Source organism: Phalangium opilio, unplaced genomic scaffold (genome assembly GCF_054372755.1).
Source record: "Phalangium opilio isolate 3A_F unplaced genomic scaffold, DU_Popi_V2 ptg000088l_1, whole genome shotgun sequence".
In the NCBI taxonomy this organism is placed as follows: Eukaryota; Metazoa; Arthropoda; class Arachnida; order Opiliones; family Phalangiidae; genus Phalangium; species Phalangium opilio.
The window spans coordinates 1,253,128-1,269,192 of NW_028324193.1; the positions used below are offsets into that span (position 1 = coordinate 1,253,128).

At 38.9% G+C, this 16,065-nt stretch overlaps 69 non-coding genes across 69 annotated transcripts; all 69 read left to right on the top strand.

Annotated features, from left to right (window-relative positions):
* The first annotated feature begins 47 nt into the window (after window positions 1-47).
* Window positions 48-120, top strand: TRNAR-ACG (transfer RNA arginine (anticodon ACG)). Its single transcript has one exon. It is a non-coding gene; the product is annotated as a tRNA-Arg (tRNA).
* Window positions 121-211: 91 nt separating this feature from the next.
* TRNAR-ACG (transfer RNA arginine (anticodon ACG)) lies at window positions 212-284 on the top strand. Its single transcript has one exon. It is a non-coding gene; the product is annotated as a tRNA-Arg (tRNA).
* A 255-nt stretch (window positions 285-539) lies between these two features.
* On the top strand, window positions 540-612 carry TRNAR-UCG (transfer RNA arginine (anticodon UCG)). Its single transcript has one exon. It is a non-coding gene; the product is annotated as a tRNA-Arg (tRNA).
* Window positions 613-703: 91 nt separating this feature from the next.
* On the top strand, window positions 704-776 carry TRNAR-ACG (transfer RNA arginine (anticodon ACG)). The gene has a single exon. It is a non-coding gene; the product is annotated as a tRNA-Arg (tRNA).
* A 91-nt stretch (window positions 777-867) lies between these two features.
* On the top strand, window positions 868-940 carry TRNAR-UCG (transfer RNA arginine (anticodon UCG)). Its single transcript has one exon. It is a non-coding gene; the product is annotated as a tRNA-Arg (tRNA).
* Window positions 941-1,031: 91 nt separating this feature from the next.
* On the top strand, window positions 1,032-1,104 carry TRNAR-ACG (transfer RNA arginine (anticodon ACG)). The gene has a single exon. It is a non-coding gene; the product is annotated as a tRNA-Arg (tRNA).
* Window positions 1,105-1,195: 91 nt separating this feature from the next.
* TRNAR-ACG (transfer RNA arginine (anticodon ACG)) lies at window positions 1,196-1,268 on the top strand. Its single transcript has one exon. It is a non-coding gene; the product is annotated as a tRNA-Arg (tRNA).
* Window positions 1,269-1,359: 91 nt separating this feature from the next.
* On the top strand, window positions 1,360-1,432 carry TRNAR-ACG (transfer RNA arginine (anticodon ACG)). Its single transcript has one exon. It is a non-coding gene; the product is annotated as a tRNA-Arg (tRNA).
* Window positions 1,433-1,517: 85 nt separating this feature from the next.
* On the top strand, window positions 1,518-1,590 carry TRNAR-UCG (transfer RNA arginine (anticodon UCG)). Its single transcript has one exon. It is a non-coding gene; the product is annotated as a tRNA-Arg (tRNA).
* A 577-nt stretch (window positions 1,591-2,167) lies between these two features.
* On the top strand, window positions 2,168-2,240 carry TRNAR-UCG (transfer RNA arginine (anticodon UCG)). The gene has a single exon. It is a non-coding gene; the product is annotated as a tRNA-Arg (tRNA).
* Window positions 2,241-2,331: 91 nt separating this feature from the next.
* Window positions 2,332-2,404, top strand: TRNAR-ACG (transfer RNA arginine (anticodon ACG)). Its single transcript has one exon. It is a non-coding gene; the product is annotated as a tRNA-Arg (tRNA).
* A 91-nt stretch (window positions 2,405-2,495) lies between these two features.
* Window positions 2,496-2,568, top strand: TRNAR-ACG (transfer RNA arginine (anticodon ACG)). Its single transcript has one exon. It is a non-coding gene; the product is annotated as a tRNA-Arg (tRNA).
* An 86-nt stretch (window positions 2,569-2,654) lies between these two features.
* On the top strand, window positions 2,655-2,727 carry TRNAR-UCG (transfer RNA arginine (anticodon UCG)). Its single transcript has one exon. It is a non-coding gene; the product is annotated as a tRNA-Arg (tRNA).
* A 91-nt stretch (window positions 2,728-2,818) lies between these two features.
* TRNAR-ACG (transfer RNA arginine (anticodon ACG)) lies at window positions 2,819-2,891 on the top strand. Its single transcript has one exon. It is a non-coding gene; the product is annotated as a tRNA-Arg (tRNA).
* Window positions 2,892-2,982: 91 nt separating this feature from the next.
* Window positions 2,983-3,055, top strand: TRNAR-UCG (transfer RNA arginine (anticodon UCG)). The gene has a single exon. It is a non-coding gene; the product is annotated as a tRNA-Arg (tRNA).
* Window positions 3,056-3,146: 91 nt separating this feature from the next.
* On the top strand, window positions 3,147-3,219 carry TRNAR-ACG (transfer RNA arginine (anticodon ACG)). The gene has a single exon. It is a non-coding gene; the product is annotated as a tRNA-Arg (tRNA).
* A 91-nt stretch (window positions 3,220-3,310) lies between these two features.
* On the top strand, window positions 3,311-3,383 carry TRNAR-ACG (transfer RNA arginine (anticodon ACG)). Its single transcript has one exon. It is a non-coding gene; the product is annotated as a tRNA-Arg (tRNA).
* Window positions 3,384-3,474: 91 nt separating this feature from the next.
* Window positions 3,475-3,547, top strand: TRNAR-UCG (transfer RNA arginine (anticodon UCG)). The gene has a single exon. It is a non-coding gene; the product is annotated as a tRNA-Arg (tRNA).
* A 91-nt stretch (window positions 3,548-3,638) lies between these two features.
* TRNAR-ACG (transfer RNA arginine (anticodon ACG)) lies at window positions 3,639-3,711 on the top strand. The gene has a single exon. It is a non-coding gene; the product is annotated as a tRNA-Arg (tRNA).
* A 91-nt stretch (window positions 3,712-3,802) lies between these two features.
* On the top strand, window positions 3,803-3,875 carry TRNAR-ACG (transfer RNA arginine (anticodon ACG)). The gene has a single exon. It is a non-coding gene; the product is annotated as a tRNA-Arg (tRNA).
* Window positions 3,876-3,960: 85 nt separating this feature from the next.
* Window positions 3,961-4,033, top strand: TRNAR-UCG (transfer RNA arginine (anticodon UCG)). Its single transcript has one exon. It is a non-coding gene; the product is annotated as a tRNA-Arg (tRNA).
* Window positions 4,034-4,124: 91 nt separating this feature from the next.
* Window positions 4,125-4,197, top strand: TRNAR-ACG (transfer RNA arginine (anticodon ACG)). The gene has a single exon. It is a non-coding gene; the product is annotated as a tRNA-Arg (tRNA).
* A 91-nt stretch (window positions 4,198-4,288) lies between these two features.
* Window positions 4,289-4,361, top strand: TRNAR-ACG (transfer RNA arginine (anticodon ACG)). Its single transcript has one exon. It is a non-coding gene; the product is annotated as a tRNA-Arg (tRNA).
* A 255-nt stretch (window positions 4,362-4,616) lies between these two features.
* Window positions 4,617-4,689, top strand: TRNAR-UCG (transfer RNA arginine (anticodon UCG)). Its single transcript has one exon. It is a non-coding gene; the product is annotated as a tRNA-Arg (tRNA).
* A 91-nt stretch (window positions 4,690-4,780) lies between these two features.
* TRNAR-ACG (transfer RNA arginine (anticodon ACG)) lies at window positions 4,781-4,853 on the top strand. The gene has a single exon. It is a non-coding gene; the product is annotated as a tRNA-Arg (tRNA).
* A 91-nt stretch (window positions 4,854-4,944) lies between these two features.
* On the top strand, window positions 4,945-5,017 carry TRNAR-UCG (transfer RNA arginine (anticodon UCG)). Its single transcript has one exon. It is a non-coding gene; the product is annotated as a tRNA-Arg (tRNA).
* A 91-nt stretch (window positions 5,018-5,108) lies between these two features.
* TRNAR-ACG (transfer RNA arginine (anticodon ACG)) lies at window positions 5,109-5,181 on the top strand. The gene has a single exon. It is a non-coding gene; the product is annotated as a tRNA-Arg (tRNA).
* Window positions 5,182-5,272: 91 nt separating this feature from the next.
* On the top strand, window positions 5,273-5,345 carry TRNAR-ACG (transfer RNA arginine (anticodon ACG)). The gene has a single exon. It is a non-coding gene; the product is annotated as a tRNA-Arg (tRNA).
* Window positions 5,346-5,436: 91 nt separating this feature from the next.
* On the top strand, window positions 5,437-5,509 carry TRNAR-ACG (transfer RNA arginine (anticodon ACG)). Its single transcript has one exon. It is a non-coding gene; the product is annotated as a tRNA-Arg (tRNA).
* An 85-nt stretch (window positions 5,510-5,594) lies between these two features.
* On the top strand, window positions 5,595-5,667 carry TRNAR-UCG (transfer RNA arginine (anticodon UCG)). Its single transcript has one exon. It is a non-coding gene; the product is annotated as a tRNA-Arg (tRNA).
* A 413-nt stretch (window positions 5,668-6,080) lies between these two features.
* Window positions 6,081-6,153, top strand: TRNAR-UCG (transfer RNA arginine (anticodon UCG)). The gene has a single exon. It is a non-coding gene; the product is annotated as a tRNA-Arg (tRNA).
* Window positions 6,154-6,244: 91 nt separating this feature from the next.
* Window positions 6,245-6,317, top strand: TRNAR-UCG (transfer RNA arginine (anticodon UCG)). Its single transcript has one exon. It is a non-coding gene; the product is annotated as a tRNA-Arg (tRNA).
* Window positions 6,318-6,408: 91 nt separating this feature from the next.
* Window positions 6,409-6,481, top strand: TRNAR-ACG (transfer RNA arginine (anticodon ACG)). The gene has a single exon. It is a non-coding gene; the product is annotated as a tRNA-Arg (tRNA).
* Window positions 6,482-6,572: 91 nt separating this feature from the next.
* Window positions 6,573-6,645, top strand: TRNAR-ACG (transfer RNA arginine (anticodon ACG)). The gene has a single exon. It is a non-coding gene; the product is annotated as a tRNA-Arg (tRNA).
* An 86-nt stretch (window positions 6,646-6,731) lies between these two features.
* TRNAR-UCG (transfer RNA arginine (anticodon UCG)) lies at window positions 6,732-6,804 on the top strand. Its single transcript has one exon. It is a non-coding gene; the product is annotated as a tRNA-Arg (tRNA).
* Window positions 6,805-6,895: 91 nt separating this feature from the next.
* Window positions 6,896-6,968, top strand: TRNAR-UCG (transfer RNA arginine (anticodon UCG)). Its single transcript has one exon. It is a non-coding gene; the product is annotated as a tRNA-Arg (tRNA).
* Window positions 6,969-7,059: 91 nt separating this feature from the next.
* Window positions 7,060-7,132, top strand: TRNAR-ACG (transfer RNA arginine (anticodon ACG)). The gene has a single exon. It is a non-coding gene; the product is annotated as a tRNA-Arg (tRNA).
* Window positions 7,133-7,223: 91 nt separating this feature from the next.
* Window positions 7,224-7,296, top strand: TRNAR-ACG (transfer RNA arginine (anticodon ACG)). The gene has a single exon. It is a non-coding gene; the product is annotated as a tRNA-Arg (tRNA).
* Window positions 7,297-7,382: 86 nt separating this feature from the next.
* On the top strand, window positions 7,383-7,455 carry TRNAR-UCG (transfer RNA arginine (anticodon UCG)). Its single transcript has one exon. It is a non-coding gene; the product is annotated as a tRNA-Arg (tRNA).
* Window positions 7,456-7,546: 91 nt separating this feature from the next.
* Window positions 7,547-7,619, top strand: TRNAR-ACG (transfer RNA arginine (anticodon ACG)). Its single transcript has one exon. It is a non-coding gene; the product is annotated as a tRNA-Arg (tRNA).
* Window positions 7,620-7,710: 91 nt separating this feature from the next.
* TRNAR-UCG (transfer RNA arginine (anticodon UCG)) lies at window positions 7,711-7,783 on the top strand. The gene has a single exon. It is a non-coding gene; the product is annotated as a tRNA-Arg (tRNA).
* Window positions 7,784-7,874: 91 nt separating this feature from the next.
* TRNAR-ACG (transfer RNA arginine (anticodon ACG)) lies at window positions 7,875-7,947 on the top strand. Its single transcript has one exon. It is a non-coding gene; the product is annotated as a tRNA-Arg (tRNA).
* Window positions 7,948-8,038: 91 nt separating this feature from the next.
* TRNAR-ACG (transfer RNA arginine (anticodon ACG)) lies at window positions 8,039-8,111 on the top strand. Its single transcript has one exon. It is a non-coding gene; the product is annotated as a tRNA-Arg (tRNA).
* An 85-nt stretch (window positions 8,112-8,196) lies between these two features.
* On the top strand, window positions 8,197-8,269 carry TRNAR-UCG (transfer RNA arginine (anticodon UCG)). The gene has a single exon. It is a non-coding gene; the product is annotated as a tRNA-Arg (tRNA).
* A 91-nt stretch (window positions 8,270-8,360) lies between these two features.
* Window positions 8,361-8,433, top strand: TRNAR-ACG (transfer RNA arginine (anticodon ACG)). The gene has a single exon. It is a non-coding gene; the product is annotated as a tRNA-Arg (tRNA).
* Window positions 8,434-8,682: 249 nt separating this feature from the next.
* Window positions 8,683-8,755, top strand: TRNAR-ACG (transfer RNA arginine (anticodon ACG)). Its single transcript has one exon. It is a non-coding gene; the product is annotated as a tRNA-Arg (tRNA).
* Window positions 8,756-8,846: 91 nt separating this feature from the next.
* TRNAR-ACG (transfer RNA arginine (anticodon ACG)) lies at window positions 8,847-8,919 on the top strand. The gene has a single exon. It is a non-coding gene; the product is annotated as a tRNA-Arg (tRNA).
* Window positions 8,920-9,333: 414 nt separating this feature from the next.
* Window positions 9,334-9,406, top strand: TRNAR-ACG (transfer RNA arginine (anticodon ACG)). Its single transcript has one exon. It is a non-coding gene; the product is annotated as a tRNA-Arg (tRNA).
* A 413-nt stretch (window positions 9,407-9,819) lies between these two features.
* TRNAR-ACG (transfer RNA arginine (anticodon ACG)) lies at window positions 9,820-9,892 on the top strand. The gene has a single exon. It is a non-coding gene; the product is annotated as a tRNA-Arg (tRNA).
* Window positions 9,893-9,983: 91 nt separating this feature from the next.
* TRNAR-ACG (transfer RNA arginine (anticodon ACG)) lies at window positions 9,984-10,056 on the top strand. The gene has a single exon. It is a non-coding gene; the product is annotated as a tRNA-Arg (tRNA).
* An 86-nt stretch (window positions 10,057-10,142) lies between these two features.
* TRNAR-UCG (transfer RNA arginine (anticodon UCG)) lies at window positions 10,143-10,215 on the top strand. The gene has a single exon. It is a non-coding gene; the product is annotated as a tRNA-Arg (tRNA).
* Window positions 10,216-10,306: 91 nt separating this feature from the next.
* TRNAR-ACG (transfer RNA arginine (anticodon ACG)) lies at window positions 10,307-10,379 on the top strand. Its single transcript has one exon. It is a non-coding gene; the product is annotated as a tRNA-Arg (tRNA).
* Window positions 10,380-10,470: 91 nt separating this feature from the next.
* Window positions 10,471-10,543, top strand: TRNAR-ACG (transfer RNA arginine (anticodon ACG)). The gene has a single exon. It is a non-coding gene; the product is annotated as a tRNA-Arg (tRNA).
* Window positions 10,544-10,629: 86 nt separating this feature from the next.
* TRNAR-UCG (transfer RNA arginine (anticodon UCG)) lies at window positions 10,630-10,702 on the top strand. The gene has a single exon. It is a non-coding gene; the product is annotated as a tRNA-Arg (tRNA).
* A 91-nt stretch (window positions 10,703-10,793) lies between these two features.
* TRNAR-GCG (transfer RNA arginine (anticodon GCG)) lies at window positions 10,794-10,866 on the top strand. The gene has a single exon. It is a non-coding gene; the product is annotated as a tRNA-Arg (tRNA).
* A 91-nt stretch (window positions 10,867-10,957) lies between these two features.
* TRNAR-UCG (transfer RNA arginine (anticodon UCG)) lies at window positions 10,958-11,030 on the top strand. Its single transcript has one exon. It is a non-coding gene; the product is annotated as a tRNA-Arg (tRNA).
* Window positions 11,031-13,018: 1,988 nt separating this feature from the next.
* Window positions 13,019-13,091, top strand: TRNAR-ACG (transfer RNA arginine (anticodon ACG)). The gene has a single exon. It is a non-coding gene; the product is annotated as a tRNA-Arg (tRNA).
* A 91-nt stretch (window positions 13,092-13,182) lies between these two features.
* TRNAR-UCG (transfer RNA arginine (anticodon UCG)) lies at window positions 13,183-13,255 on the top strand. Its single transcript has one exon. It is a non-coding gene; the product is annotated as a tRNA-Arg (tRNA).
* Window positions 13,256-13,346: 91 nt separating this feature from the next.
* On the top strand, window positions 13,347-13,419 carry TRNAR-ACG (transfer RNA arginine (anticodon ACG)). Its single transcript has one exon. It is a non-coding gene; the product is annotated as a tRNA-Arg (tRNA).
* Window positions 13,420-13,510: 91 nt separating this feature from the next.
* Window positions 13,511-13,583, top strand: TRNAR-ACG (transfer RNA arginine (anticodon ACG)). The gene has a single exon. It is a non-coding gene; the product is annotated as a tRNA-Arg (tRNA).
* Window positions 13,584-13,674: 91 nt separating this feature from the next.
* On the top strand, window positions 13,675-13,747 carry TRNAR-ACG (transfer RNA arginine (anticodon ACG)). The gene has a single exon. It is a non-coding gene; the product is annotated as a tRNA-Arg (tRNA).
* Window positions 13,748-13,833: 86 nt separating this feature from the next.
* On the top strand, window positions 13,834-13,906 carry TRNAR-UCG (transfer RNA arginine (anticodon UCG)). The gene has a single exon. It is a non-coding gene; the product is annotated as a tRNA-Arg (tRNA).
* Window positions 13,907-14,319: 413 nt separating this feature from the next.
* TRNAR-UCG (transfer RNA arginine (anticodon UCG)) lies at window positions 14,320-14,392 on the top strand. Its single transcript has one exon. It is a non-coding gene; the product is annotated as a tRNA-Arg (tRNA).
* A 413-nt stretch (window positions 14,393-14,805) lies between these two features.
* TRNAR-UCG (transfer RNA arginine (anticodon UCG)) lies at window positions 14,806-14,878 on the top strand. Its single transcript has one exon. It is a non-coding gene; the product is annotated as a tRNA-Arg (tRNA).
* Window positions 14,879-14,969: 91 nt separating this feature from the next.
* TRNAR-UCG (transfer RNA arginine (anticodon UCG)) lies at window positions 14,970-15,042 on the top strand. The gene has a single exon. It is a non-coding gene; the product is annotated as a tRNA-Arg (tRNA).
* A 91-nt stretch (window positions 15,043-15,133) lies between these two features.
* On the top strand, window positions 15,134-15,206 carry TRNAR-ACG (transfer RNA arginine (anticodon ACG)). Its single transcript has one exon. It is a non-coding gene; the product is annotated as a tRNA-Arg (tRNA).
* Window positions 15,207-15,620: 414 nt separating this feature from the next.
* On the top strand, window positions 15,621-15,693 carry TRNAR-ACG (transfer RNA arginine (anticodon ACG)). Its single transcript has one exon. It is a non-coding gene; the product is annotated as a tRNA-Arg (tRNA).
* A 91-nt stretch (window positions 15,694-15,784) lies between these two features.
* TRNAR-UCG (transfer RNA arginine (anticodon UCG)) lies at window positions 15,785-15,857 on the top strand. The gene has a single exon. It is a non-coding gene; the product is annotated as a tRNA-Arg (tRNA).
* A 91-nt stretch (window positions 15,858-15,948) lies between these two features.
* On the top strand, window positions 15,949-16,021 carry TRNAR-ACG (transfer RNA arginine (anticodon ACG)). Its single transcript has one exon. It is a non-coding gene; the product is annotated as a tRNA-Arg (tRNA).
* The last annotated feature ends 44 nt before the right edge of the window (window positions 16,022-16,065 follow it).

Here is a 16,065-nt window from a genome sequence, read left to right on the forward strand (position 1 = left end):
ATTTATAATATTTCAATGCTTCAATATCATTTTGATCAACCTCTTACGGGCTTGTGGCGCAATGGATAACGCGTCTACCTACGGAGCAGAAGATTCCAGGTTCGAGTCCTGGCAAGCTCGGTATTACCATTTAAAGCTGATTATTAGAGTATAACGGAACGGAAATTTATAATATTTCAATGCTTCAATATCATTTTGATCAACCTCTAACGGGCTTGTGGCGCAATGGATAACGCGTCTACCTACGGAGCAGAAGATTCCAGGTTCGAGTCCTGGCAAGCTCGGTATTACCATTTAAAGCTGATTATTAGAGTATAACGGAAGGGAAATTTATAATATTTCAATGCTTCAATATCATTTTGATCAACCTCTAACGGGCTTGTGGCGCAATGGATAACGCGTCTGCCTACGGAGCATAAGATTTCAGGTTTGAGTCCTGGCAAGCTCGGTATTAAAATTTAAAGATGATTATTAGAGTATAACGGAAGGGAAATTAATAATATTTCAATGCTTCAATATCATTTTGATCAACCTCTAACGGGCTTGTGGCGTAATGGATAACGCGTCTGCCTTCGAAGCAGAAGATTCCAGGTTCGAGTCCTGGCAAGCTCGGTATTACCATTTAAAGCTGATTATTAGAGTATAACGGAAGGGAAATTTATAATATTTCAATGCTTCAATATCATTTTGATCAACCTCTAACGGGCTTGTGGCGCAATGGATAACGCGTCTGCCTACGGAGCATAAGATTCCAGGTTCGAGTCCTGGCAAGCTCGGTATTAAAATTTAAAGATGATTATTAGAGTATAACGGAAGGGAAATTTATAATATTTCAATGCTTCAATATCATTTTGATCAACCTCTAACGGGCTTGTGGCGTAATGGATAACGCGTCTGCCTTCGAAGCAGAAGATTCCAGGTTCGAGTCCTGGCAAGCTCGGTATTACCATTTAAAGATGATTATTAGAGTATAACGGAAGGGAAATTTATAATATTTCAATGCTTCAATATCATTTTGATCAACCTCTAACGGGCTTGTGGCGCAATGGATAACGCGTCTACCTACGGAGCAGAAGATTCCAGGTTCGAGTCCTGGCAAGCTCGGTATTACCATTTAAAGCTGATTATTAGAGTATAACGGAAGGGAAATTTATAATATTTCAATGCTTCAATATCATTTTGATCAACCTCTAACGGGCTTGTGGCGCAATGGATAACGCGTCTGCCTACGGAGCATAAGATTCCAGGTTCGAGTCCTGGCAAGCTCGGTATTAAAATTTAAAGATGATTATTAGAGTATAACGGAAGGGAAATTTATAATATTTCAATGCTTCAATTTCATTTTGATCAATCTCTAACGGGCTTGTGGCGCAACGGATAACGCGTCTGCCTACGGAGCAGAAGATTCCAGGTTCGAGTCCTGGCAAGCTCTTTTTTATTTTCGTAAAAGATCTTTTATGCGTCATAAAGAATGCATAAATACAATGTTTGGAAATTTTATTTATTATACCAAGCAAGAGCTTGTGGCGTAATGGATAACGCGTCTGCTTTCGAAGCAGAAGATTCCAGGTTCGAGTCCTGGCAAGCTCGGTATTACCATTTAAAGCTGATTATCAGAGTATAACGGAAGGGAAATTTATAATATTTCAATGCTTCAATATCATTTTGATCAACCTCTAACGGGCTTGTAGCGCAATGGATAACGCGTCTGCCTACGGAGCATAAGATTCCAGGTTCGAGTCCTGACAAGCTCGGTATTACCATTTAAAGATGATTATTGGAGTATAACGGAAGGGAAATTTATAATATTGCAATGCTTCAATAGCATTTTGATCAACCTCTAGCGGGCCTGTGGCGCAATGGATAACGCGTTTGCCTACAGAGCAGAAGATTCCTGGTTCGAGTCCTGGCAAGCTCTTTTTTATTTTCGTAAAAGATCTTTTATGCGTCATAAAGAATGCATAAATACAATGTTTGGAAATTTTATTTATAATACGAAGCAAGGGCTTGAGGCGTAATCGATAACGCGCCTGCCTTCGAAGCAGAAGATTCCAGGTTCGAGTCCTGGCAAGCTCGGTATTACCATTTAAAGATGATTATTAGAGTATGACGGAAGGGAAATTTATAATATTTCAATGCTTCAATATCATTTTGATCAACCTCTAACGGGCCTGTGGCGCAATGGATAACGCGTCTGCCTTCGAAGCAGAAGATTCCAGGTTCGAGTCCTGGCAAGCTCGGTATTACCATTTAAAGATGATTATTAGAGTATAACGGAAGGGAAATTTATAATATTTCAATGCTTCAATATCATTTTGATCAACCTCTAACGGGCTTGTGGCGCAATGGATAACGCGTCTGCCTACGGAGCAGAAGATTCCAGGTTCGAGTCCTGGCAAGCTCGGTATTAAAATTTAAAGATGATTATTAGAGTATAACGGAAGGGAAATTTATAATATTTCAAGGCTTCAATATCATTTTGATCAATCTATAACGGGCTTGTGGCGCAATGGATAACGCGTCTGCCTACGGAGCAGAAGATTCCAGGTTCGAGTCCTGGCAAGCTCTTTTTTTATTTTCGTAAAAGATCTTTTATGCGTCATAAAGAATGCATAAATACAATGTTTGGAAATTTTATTTATTACACCAAGCAAGAGCTTGTGGCGTAATGAATAACGCGTCTGCCTTCGAAGCAGAAGATTCCAGGTTCGAGTCCTGGCAAGCTCGGTATTACCATTTAAAGATGATTATTAGAGTATAACGGAAGGGAAATTTATAATATTTCAATGCTTCAATATCATTTTGATCAACCTCTAACGGGCTTGTGGCGCAATGGATAACGCGTCTGCCTACGGAGCATAAGATTCCAGGTTCGAGTCCTGGCAAGCTCGGTATTAAAATTTAAAGATGATTATTAGAGTATAACGGAAGGGAAATTAATAATATTTCAATGCTTCAATATCATTTTGATCAACCTCTAACGGGCTTGTGGCGTAATGGATAACGCGTCTGCCTTCGAAGCAGAAGATTCCAGGTTCGAGTCCTGGCAAGCTCGGTATTACCATTTAAAGATGATTATTAGAGTATAACGGAAGGGAAATTTATAATATTTCAATGCTTCAATATCATTTTGATCAACCTCTAACGGGCTTGTGGCGCAATGGATAACGCGTCTACCTACGGAGCAGAAGATTCCAGGTTCGAGTCCTGGCAAGCTCGGTATTACCATTTAAAGCTGATTATTAGAGTATAACGGAAGGGAAATTTATAATATTTCAATGCTTCAATATCATTTTGATCAACCTCTAACGGGCTTGTGGCGCAATGGATAACGCGTCTGCCTACGGAGCATAAGATTCCAGGTTCGAGTCCTGGCAAGCTCGGTATTAAAATTTAAAGATGATTATTAGAGTATAACGGAAGGGAAATTTATAATATTTCAATGCTTCAATATCATTTTGATCAACCTCTAACGGGCTTGTGGCGTAATGGATAACGCGTCTGCCTTCGAAGCAGAAGATTCCAGGTTCGAGTCCTGGCAAGTTCGGTATTACCATTTAAAGATGATTATTAGAGTATAATGGAAGGGAAATTTATAATATTTCAATGCTTCAATATCATTTTGATCAACCTCTAACGGGCTTGTGGCGCAATGGATAACGCGTCTACCTACGGAGCAGAAGATTCCAGGTTCGAGTCCTGGCAAGCTCGGTATTACCATTTAAAGCTGATTATTAGAGTATAACGGAAGGGAAATTTATAATATTTCAATGCTTCAATATCATTTTGATCAACCTCTAACGGGCTTGTGGCGCAATGGATAACGCGTCTGCCTACGGAGCATAAGATTCCAGGTTCGAGTCCTGGCAAGCTCTTTTTTATTTTCGTAAAAGATCTTTTATGCGTCATAAAGAATGCATAAATACAATGTTTGGAAATTTTATTTATTATACCAAGCAAGAGCTTGTGGCGTAATGGATAACGCGTCTGCCTTCGAAGCAGAAGATTCCAGGTTCGAGTCCTGGCAAGCTCGGTATTACCATTTAAAGATGATTATTAGAGTATAACGGAAGGGAAATTTATAATATTTCAATGCTTCAATATCATTTTGATCAACCTCTTACGGGCTTGTGGCGCAATGGATAACGCGTCTACCTACGGAGCAGAAGATTCCAGGTTCGAGTCCTGGCAAGCTCGGTATTACCATTTAAAGCTGATTATTAGAGTATAACGGAACGGAAATTTATAATATTTCAATGCTTCAATATCATTTTGATCAACCTCTAACGGGCTTGTGGCGCAATGGATAACGCGTCTACCTACGGAGCAGAAGATTCCAGGTTCGAGTCCTGGCAAGCTCGGTATTACCATTTAAAGCTGATTATTAGAGTATAACGGAAGGGAAATTTATAATATTTCAATGCTTCAATATCATTTTGATCAACCTCTAACGGGCTTGTGGCGCAATGGATAACGCGTCTGCCTACGGAGCATAAGATTTCAGGTTTGAGTCCTGGCAAGCTCGGTATTAAAATTTAAAGATGATTATTAGAGTATAACGGAAGGGAAATTAATAATATTTCAATGCTTCAATATCATTTTGATCAACCTCTAACGGGCTTGTGGCGTAATGGATAACGCGTCTGCCTTCGAAGCAGAAGATTCCAGGTTCGAGTCCTGGCAAGCTCGGTATTACCATTTAAAGCTGATTATTAGAGTATAACGGAAGGGAAATTTATAATATTTCAATGCTTCAATATCATTTTGATCAACCTCTAACGGGCTTGTGGCGCAATGGATAACGCGTCTGCCTACGGAGCATAAGATTCCAGGTTCGAGTCCTGGCAAGCTCGGTATTAAAATTTAAAGATGATTATTAGAGTATAACGGAAGGGAAATTTATAATATTTCAATGCTTCAATATCATTTTGATCAACCTCTAACGGGCTTGTGGCGTAATGGATAACGCGTCTGCCTTCGAAGCAGAAGATTCCAGGTTCGAGTCCTGGCAAGCTCGGTATTACCATTTAAAGATGATTATTAGAGTATAACGGAAGGGAAATTTATAATATTTCAATGCTTCAATATCATTTTGATCAACCTCTAACGGGCTTGTGGCGCAATGGATAACGCGTCTACCTACGGAGCAGAAGATTCCAGGTTCGAGTCCTGGCAAGCTCGGTATTACCATTTAAAGCTGATTATTAGAGTATAACGGAAGGGAAATTTATAATATTTCAATGCTTCAATATCATTTTGATCAACCTCTAACGGGCTTGTGGCGCAATGGATAACGCGTCTGCCTACGGAGCATAAGATTCCAGGTTCGAGTCCTGGCAAGCTCGGTATTAAAATTTAAAGATGATTATTAGAGTATAACGGAAGGGAAATTTATAATATTTCAATGCTTCAATTTCATTTTGATCAATCTCTAACGGGCTTGTGGCGCAACGGATAACGCGTCTGCCTACGGAGCAGAAGATTCCAGGTTCGAGTCCTGGCAAGCTCTTTTTTATTTTCGTAAAAGATCTTTTATGCGTCATAAAGAATGCATAAATACAATGTTTGGAAATTTTATTTATTATACCAAGCAAGAGCTTGTGGCGTAATGGATAACGCGTCTGCTTTCGAAGCAGAAGATTCCAGGTTCGAGTCCTGGCAAGCTCGGTATTACCATTTAAAGCTGATTATCAGAGTATAACGGAAGGGAAATTTATAATATTTCAATGCTTCAATATCATTTTGATCAACCTCTAACGGGCTTGTAGCGCAATGGATAACGCGTCTGCCTACGGAGCATAAGATTCCAGGTTCGAGTCCTGACAAGCTCGGTATTACCATTTAAAGATGATTATTGGAGTATAACGGAAGGGAAATTTATAATATTGCAATGCTTCAATAGCATTTTGATCAACCTCTAGCGGGCCTGTGGCGCAATGGATAACGCGTTTGCCTACAGAGCAGAAGATTCCTGGTTCGAGTCCTGGCAAGCTCTTTTTTATTTTCGTAAAAGATCTTTTATGCGTCATAAAGAATGCATAAATACAATGTTTGGAAATTTTATTTATAATACGAAGCAAGGGCTTGTGGCGTAATCGATAACGCGCCTGCCTTCGAAGCAGAAGATTCCAGGTTCGAGTCCTGGCAAGCTCGGTATTACCATTTAAAGATGATTATTAGAGTATAACGGAAGGGAAATTTATAATATTTCAATGCTTCAATATCATTTTGATCAACCTCTAACGGGCCTGTGGCGCAATGGATAACGCGTCTGCCTTCGAAGCAGAAGATTCCAGGTTCGAGTCCTGGCAAGCTCGGTATTACCATTTAAAGATGATTATTAGAGTATAACGGAAGGGAAATTTATAATATTTCAATGCTTCAATATCATTTTGATCAACCTCTAACGGGCTTGTGGCGCAATGGATAACGCGTCTGCCTACGGAGCAGAAGATTCCAGGTTCGAGTCCTGGCAAGCTCGGTATTAAAATTTAAAGATGATTATTAGAGTATAACGGAAGGGAAATTTATAATATTTCAAGGCTTCAATATCATTTTGATCAATCTATAACGGGCTTGTGGCGCAATGGATAACGCGTCTGCCTACGGAGCAGAAGATTCCAGGTTCGAGTCCTGGCAAGCTCTTTTTTTATTTTCGTAAAAGATCTTTTATGCGTCATAAAGAATGCATAAATACAATGTTTGGAAATTTTATTTATTACACCAAGCAAGAGCTTGTGGCGTAATGAATAACGCGTCTGCCTTCGAAGCAGAAGATTCCAGGTTCGAGTCCTGGCAAGCTTGGTATTACCATTTAAAGATGATTATTAGAGTATAACGGAAGGGAAATTTATAATATTTCAATGCTTCAATATCATTTTGATCAACCTCTAACGGGCCTGTGGCGCAATGGATAACGCGTCTGCCTTCGAAGCAGAAGATTCCAGGTTCGAGTCCTGGCAAGCTCGGTATTACCATTTAAAGATGATTATTAGAGTATAACGGAAGGGAAATTTATAATATTTCAATGCTTCAATATCATTTTGATCAACCTCTAACGGGCTTGTGGCGCAATGGATAACGCGTCTGCCTACGGAGCAGAAGATTCCAGGTTCGAGTCCTGGCAAGCTCGGTATTAAAATTTAAAGATGATTATTAGAGTATAACGGAAGGGAAATTTATAATATTTCAATGCTTCAATATCATTTTGATCAATCTATAACGGGCTTGTGGCGCAATGGATAACGCGTCTGCCTACGGAGCAGAAGATTCCAGGTTCGAGTCCTGGCAAGCTCTTTTTTTATTTTCGTAAAAGATCTTTTATGCGTCATAAAGAATGCATAAATACAATGTTTGGAAATTTTATTTATTACACCAAGCAAGAGCTTGTGGCGTAATGAATAACGCGTCTGCCTTCGAAGCAGAAGATTCCAGGTTCGAGTCCTGGCAAGCTTGGTATTACCATTTAAAGATGATTATTAGAGTATAACGGAAGGGAAATTTATAATATTTCAATGCTTCAATATCATTTTGATCAACCTCTAACGGGCTTGTGGCGCAATGGATAACGCGTCTGCCTACGGAGCATAAGATTCCAGGTTCGAGTCCTGGCAAGCTCGGTATTAAAATTTAAAGATGATTATTAGAGTATAACGGAAGGGAAATTTATAATATTTCAATGCTTCAATATCATTTTGATCAACCTCTAACGGGCTTGTGGCGTAATGGATAACGCGTCTGCCTTCGAAGCAGAAGATTCCAGGTTCGAGTCCTGACAAGCTCGGTATTACCATTTAAAGATGATTATTAGAGTATAACGGAAGGGAAATTTATAATATTTCAATGCTTCAATATCATTTTGATCAACCTCTAACGGGCTTGTGGCGCAATGGATAACGCGTCTACCTACGGAGCAGAAGATTCCAGGTTCGAGTCCTGGCAAGCTCGGTATTACCATTTAAAGCTGATTATTAGAGTATAACGGAAGGGAAATTTATAATATTTCAATGCTTCAATATCATTTTGATCAACCTCTAACGGGCTTGTGGCGCAATGGATAACGCGTCTGCCTACGGAGCATAAGATTCCAGGTTCGAGTCCTGGCAAGCTCTTTTTTATTTTCGTAAAAGATCTTTTATGCGTCATAAAGAATGCATAAATACAATGTTTGGAAATTTTATTTATTATACCAATCAAGAGCTTGTGGCGTAATGGATAACGCGTCTGCCTTCGAAGCAGAAGATTCCAGGTTCGAGTCCTGGCAAGCTCGGTATTACCATTTAAAGATGATTATTAGAGTATAACGGAAGGGAAATTTATAATATTGCAATGCTTCAATATCATTTTGATCAACCTCTAACGGGCTTGTGGCGCAATGGATAACGCGTCTGCCGACGAAGCATAAGATTCCAGGTTCGAGTCCTGGCAAGCTCGGTATTACCATTTAAAGATGATTATTGGAGTATAACGGAAGGGAAATTTATAATATTGCAATGCTTCAATAGCATTTTGATCAACCTCTAGCGGGCCTGTGGCGCAATGGATAACGCGTTTGCCTACGGAGCAGAAGATTCCGGGTTCGAGGTCTGGCAAGCTCTTTTTTATTTTCGTAAAATATCTTTTATGCGTCATAAAGAATGCATAAATACAACGTTTGGAAATTTTATTTATAATACGAAGCAAGGGCTTGTGGCGTAATGGATAACGCGCCTGCCTACGAAGCAGAAGATTCCGGGTTCGAGTCCTGGCAAGCTCGGTATTACCATTTAAAGATGATTCTTAGAGTATAACGGAAGGGAAATTTATAATATTTCAATGCTTCAATATCATTTTGATAAACCTCTAACGGGCTTGTGGCGCAAAGGATAACGCGTCTGCCTACGGAGCATAAGATTCCAGGTTCGAGTCCTGGCAAGCTCGGTATTAACATTTAAAGATGATTATTAGAGTATAACGGAAGGGGAATTTTTAATATAGCAATGCTTCAATAGCATTTTGATCAACTTCTAACGGGCTTCTGGCGCAATGGATAACGCGTCTGCCTACGGAGCAGAATATTCCAGGTTCGAGTCCTGGCAAGCTCTTTTTTTATTTTCGTAAAAGATCTTTTATGCGTCATAAAGAATGCATAAATACAATGTTTGGAAATTTTATTTATAATACCAAGCAAGGGTTTGTGGCGTAATAAATAACGCATCTGCCTTCGAAGCAGAAGATTCCAGGTTCGAGTCCTGGCAAGCTCGGTATTACCATTTAAAGATGATTATTAGAGTATAACGGAAGGGAAATTTATAATATTTCAATGCTTCAATATCATTTTGATCAACCTCTAACGGGCTTGTGGCGCAATGGATAACGCGTCTGCCTACGGAGCATAAGATTCCAGGTTCGAGTCCTGGCAAGCTCGGTATTAAAATTTAAAGATGATTATTAGAGTATAACGGAAGGGAAATTTATAATATTGCAATGCTTCAATAGCATTTTGATCAACCTCTAACGGGCCTGTGGCGCAATGGATAACGCGTCTGCCAACGGAGCATAAGATTCCAGGTTCGAGTCCTGGCAAGCTCGGTATTACCATTTAAAGATGATTATTGGAGTATAACGGAAGGGAAATTTATAATATTGCAATGCTTCAATAGCATTTTGATCAACCTCTAGCGGGCCTGTGGCGCAATTGATAACGCGTTTGCCTACGGAGCAGAAGATTCCGGGTTCGAGTCCTGGCAAGCTCTTTTTTATTTTCGTAAAAGATCTTTTATGCGTCATAAAGAATGCATAAATACAATGTTTGGAAATTTTATTTATTATACCAAGCAAGAGCTTGTGGCGCAATGGATAACGCGTCTGCCTACGGAGCATAAGATTCCAGGTTCGAGTCCTGGCAAGCTCGGTATTAAAATTTAAAGATGATTATTAGAGTATAACGGAAGGGAAATTTATAATATTTCAATGCTTCAATTTCATTTTGATCAATCTCTAACGGGCTTGTGGCGCAACGGATAACGCGTCTGCCTACGGAGCAGAAGATTCCAGGTTCGAGTCCTGGCAAGCTCTTTTTTTATTTTCGTAAAAGATCTTTTATGCGTCATAAAGAATGCATAAATACAATGTTTGGAAATTTTATTTATAATACGAAGCAAGGGCTTGTGGCGTAATCGATAACGCGCCTGCCTTCGAAGCAGAAGATTCCAGGTTCGAGTCCTGGCAAGCTCGGTATTACCATTTAAAGATGATTATTAGAGTATAACGGAAGGGAAATTTATAATATTTCAATGCTTCAATATCATTTTGATCAACCTCTAACGGGCCTGTGGCGCAATGGATAACGCGTCTGCCTACGGAGCAGAAGATTCCAGGTTCGAGTCCTGGCAAGCTCGGTATTAAAATTTAAAGATGATTATTAGAGTATAACGGAAGGGAAATTTATAATATTTCAATGCTTCAATATCATTTTGATCAATCTCTAACGGGCTTGTGGCGCAATGGATAACGCGTCTGCCTACGGAGCAGAAGATTCCAGGTTCGAGTCCTGGCAAGCTCTTTTTTTATTTTCGTAAAAGATCTTTTATGCGTCATAAAGAATGCATAAATACAATGTTTGGAAATTTTATTTATTATACCAAGCAAGAGCTTGTGGCGTAATGAATAACGCGTCTGCCTTCGAAGCAGAAGATTCCAGGTTCGAGTCCTGGCAAGCTTGGTATTACCATTTAAAGATGATTATTAGAGTATAACGGAAGGGAAATTTATAATATTTCAATGCTTCAATATCATTTTGATCAACCTCTAACGGGCTTGTGGCGCAATGGATAACGCGTCTGCCTGCGGAGCATAAGATTCCAGGTTCGAGTCCTGGCAAGCTCGGTATTAAAATTTAAAGATGATTAATAGAGTATAACGGAAGGGAAATTTATAATATTTCAATGCTTCAATATCATTTTGATCAACCTCTAACGGGCTTGTGGCGTAATGGATAACGCGTCTGCCTTCGAAGCAGAAGATTCCAGGTTCGAGTCCTGGCAAGCTCGGTATTACCATTTAAAGATGATTATTAGAGTATAACGGAAGGGAAATTTATAATTCTAGAGGGCCGGTAGGCCCTTCTAGATAAGATCCCACACCCTCCCGTAATGTTAAATGAAAATTCACAGATTTTAGCCGATTTTCCCATAGGAATAACATGGGGTTTTTGGTGCTCCTGTACATCGAATCATTTAAAAACTACATGCAAGTTAGCTTTCGGAATACATTTAAATTAACAAGTAACTATTCAAGGTGTGCCTTTTTCAAGTTTCATCAAATTTAATTAAGTCTAAGTATGTTAATTTAATTAAAAACGTAAGTACCTCAAAAGATTATTCTACAGCAGACGACGCTAATTGTTCGTTACCCTACAGTAGACGACGCTAATTTGCCATTTCGCCGCCTTGAAACTTTTAACTTGATATTTTTCAATAAATATAACACTATATTTATTAAAAACTTCTCTGGCGGGTCTAATTTTCGTTTAATTATGTGTCTCGGTTGAAATTCTATACTTAAGATACCTTTTTAATTTATATTTTAGATGCTAGTTTCGACCAAGGCTTAAGTTGCCTTACTTAGGCCATGGATTTATAATAGAAGCTTACGCTTCATGGAAATTTCCCTGTAGCCTTCAGTAAGGCATTTTGATTTTAAACACATTTATGTCACAAAAATTCGCGCGGGTGGGGACTGGGGGGCTGATGACGTAGAAATTGAGGCAAACGTTTTTCTTTAGGCGTGCGTGCGCGCGCGCTATTCAAAATTAGAACTCTGAATTTGCCTCAAATTCTACGTCACAAACGCGCGTGCCAGGCTGGTACTATTTCAGACGAGGAATAAATGTTGTGCGCGTTTTAAGGTGAGTGAAATATCCAGGAAGCGTAAGCTTCTACTATAAATCCATGCTAAGGCAGACTATTGAGTGAGTCTATGCAATGGGTGATTGTAAAAGCTGGAAGGATAGATGGATCAGTGTTGGAAATAAGGATATTTTTAAAACTGGACCTGTGGCCTAGGTATTTTAATTAAAATAACTGTCCACGGTGCCAATCACTGTAAACGTACAAGGGCAGTGCACGCAATGTCATGGATAATTGCAATCGTAAAGTGGACTGTAAAAGATACGGCTTTGATAGTTTAAAATCGTGGCAGGTTTGTTTTGAAGTTGACTATAAAGCTCGGGTTCCAAAACAAATTGTGAGCCGTATCATATAAGAATTAGTAGAAGTGTAGAACCATTTTTAACCTCGTCCTAGAAGTGAAAAATTTCGCATTTCAGGCAAATATTATTTTATAATAGATTAATACAAATAAAGACTGAAGGAACAGATATTATATAAAAAGACTTGGTTTGTCCAAGCCTAAAAAACAAAACGATAAGAGTTTTTTCCAGTTGACTGAAGCGCGGATATTTTATTTTTCTATATAATTTTAAAGACAATCTGTATTTTACTACTCTTTAATTCAATCTCCAGATTTTACTGGTAATGGATTTATTTCCTATAAATTAATTGAAATAAAAAATTACTTAACTCAGATTTTTCATGATAAAATTTTACGAAAATGGAATTGTTGTTGAAAAATCTGAGATGAGATATTTTATTTCAATTAATTTATAGGAAATAAATCCATTACCAGTAAAATCTGGAGATTGAATTAAAGAGTAGTAAAATACAGATTGTCTTTAAAATTATATAGAAAAATAAAATATCCGCGCTTCAGTCAACTGGAAAAAACTCTTATCGTTTTGTTTTTTAGGCTTGGACAAACCAAGTCTTTTTATATAATATTTCAATGCTTCAATATCATTTTGATCAACCTCTAACAGGCTTGTGGCGCAATGGATAACGCGTCTACCTACGGAGCAGAAGATTCCAGGTTCGAGTCCTGGCAAGCTCGGTATTACCATTTAAAGCTGATTATTAGAGTATAACGGAAGGGAAATTTACAATATTTCAATGCTTCAATATCATTTTGATCAACCTCTAACGGGCTTGTGGCGCAATGGATAACGCGTCTGCCTACGGAGCATAAGATTCCAGGTTCGAGTCCTGGCAAGCTCGGTATTAAAATTTAAAGATGATTATTAGAGTATAACGGAAGGGAAATTTATAATATTTCAATGCTTCAATATCATTTTGATCAACCTCTAACGGGCTTGTGGCGTAATGGATAACGCGTCTGCCTTCGAAGCAGAAGATTCCAGGTTCGAGTCCTGGCAAGCTCGGTATTACCATTTAAAGATGATTATTAGAGTATAACGGAAGGGAAATTTATAATATTTCAATGCTTCAATATCATTTTGATCAACCTCTAACGGGCTTGTGGCGCAATGGATAACGCGTCTACCTACGGAGCAGAAGATTCCAGGTTCGAGTCCTGGCAAGCTCGGTATTACCATTTAAAGCTGATTATTAGAGTATAACGGAAGGGAAATTTATAATATTTCAATGCTTCAATATCATTTTGATCAACCTCTAACGGGCTTGTGGCGCAATGGATAACGCGTCTGCCTACGGAGCATAAGATTCCAGGTTCGAGTCCTGGCAAGCTCGGTATTAAAATTTAAAGATGATTATTAGAGTATAACGGAAGGGAAATTTATAATATTTCAATGCTTCAATTTCATTTTGATCAATCTCTAACGGGCTTGTGGCGCAACGGATAACGCGTCTGCCTACGGAGCAGAAGATTCCAGGTTCGAGTCCTGGCAAGCTCTTTTTTTATTTTCGTAAAAGATCTTTTATGCGTCATAAAGAATGCATAAATACAATGTTTGGAAATTTTATTTATTATACCAAGCAAGAGCTTGTGGCGTAATGGATAACGCGTCTGCTTTCGAAGCAGAAGATTCCAGGTTCGAGTCCTGGCAAGCTCGGTATTACCATTTAAAGCTGATTATCAGAGTATAACGGAAGGGAAATTTATAATATTTCAATGCTTCAATATCATTTTGATCAACCTCTAACGGGCTTGTAGCGCAATGGATAACGCGTCTGCCTACGGAGCATAAGATTCCAGGTTGGAGTCCTGGCAAGCTCGGTATTACCATTTAAAGATGATTATTGGAGTATAACGGAAGGGAAATTTATAATATTGCAATGCTTCAATAGCATTTTGATCAACCTCTAGCGGGCATGTGGCGCAATGGATAACGCGTTTGCCTACGGAGCAGAAGATTCCTGGTTCGAGTCCTGGCAAGCTCTTTTTTATTTTCGTAAAAGATCTTTTATGCGTCATAAAGAATGCATAAATACAATGTTTGGAAATTTTATTTATAATACGAAGCAAGGGCTTGTGGCGTAATCGATAACGCGTCTGCTTTCGAAGCAGAAGATTCCAGGTTCGAGTCCTGGCAAGCTCGGTATTACCATTTAAAGCTGATTATCAGAGTATAACGGAAGGGAAATTTATAATATTTCAATGCTTCAATATCATTTTGATCAACCTCTAACGGGCTTGTAGCGCAATGGATAACGCGTCTGCCTACGGAGCATAAGATTCCAGGTTGGAGTCCTGGCAAGCTCGGTATTACCATTTAAAGATGATTATTGGAGTATAACGGAAGGGAAATTTATAATATTGCAATGCTTCAATAGCATTTTGATCAACCTCTAGCGGGCCTGTGGCGCAATGGATAACGCGTTTGCCTACGGAGCAGAAGATTCCTGGTTCGAGTCCTGGCAAGCTCTTTTTTATTTTCGTAAAAGATCTTTTATGCGTCATAAAGAATGCATAAATACAATGTTTGGAAATTTTATTTATAATACGAAGCAAGGGCTTGTGGCGTAATCGATAACGCGCCTGCCTTCGAAGCAGAAGATTCCAGGTTCGAGTCCTGGCAAGCTCGGTATTACCATTTAAAGATGATTATTAGAGTATAACGGAAGGGAAATTTATAATATTTCAATGCTTCAATATCATTTTGATCAACCTCTAACGGGCCTGTGGCGCAATGGATAACGCGTCTGCCTTCGAAGCAGAAGATTCCAGGTTCGAGTCCTGGCAAGCTCGGTATTACCATTTAAAGATGATTATTAGAGTATAACGGAAGGGAAATTTATAATATTTCAATGCTTCAATATCATTTTGATCAACCTCTAACGGGCTTGTGGCACAATGGATAACGCGTCTGCCTACGGAGCAGAAGATTCCAGGTTCGAGTCCTGGCAAGCTCGGTATTAAAATTTAAAGATGATTATTAGAGTATAACGGAAGGGAAATTTATAATATTTCAATGCTTCAATATCATTTTGATCAATCTCTAACGGGCTTGTGGCGCAATGGATAACGCGTCTGCCTACGGAGTAGAAGATTCCAGGGTCGAGTCCTGGCAAGCTCTTTTTTTATTTTCGTAAAAGATCTTTTATGCGTCATAAAGAATGCATAAATACAATGTTTGGAAATTTTATTTATTATACCAAGCAAGAGCTTGTGGCGTAATGAATAACGCGTCTGACTTCGAAGCAGAAGATTCCAGGTTCGAGTCCTGGCAAGCTTGGTATTACCATTTAAAGATGATTATTAGAGTATAACGGAAGGGAAATTTATAATATTTCAATGCTTCAATATCATTTTGATCAACCTCTAACGGGCTTGTGGCGCAATGGATAACGCGTCTGCCTACGGAGCATAAGATTCCAGGTTCGAGTCCTGGCAAGCTCGGTATTAAAATTTAAAGATGATTATTAGAGTATAACGGAAGGGAAATTTATAATATTTCAATGCTTCAATATCATTTTGATCAACCTCTAACGGGCTTGTGGCGTAATGGATAACGCGTCTGCCTTCGAAGCAGAAGATTCAAGGTTCGAGTCCTGGCAAGCTCGGTATTACCATTTAAAGATGATTATTAGAGTATAACGGAAGGGAAATTTATAATATTTCAATGCTTCAATATCATTTTGATCAACCTCTAACGGGCTTGTGGCGCAATGGATAACGCGTCTGCCTACGGAGCATAAGATTCCAGGTTCGAGTCCTGGCAAGCTCGGTATTAAAATTTAAAGATGATTATTAGAGTATAACGGAAGGGAA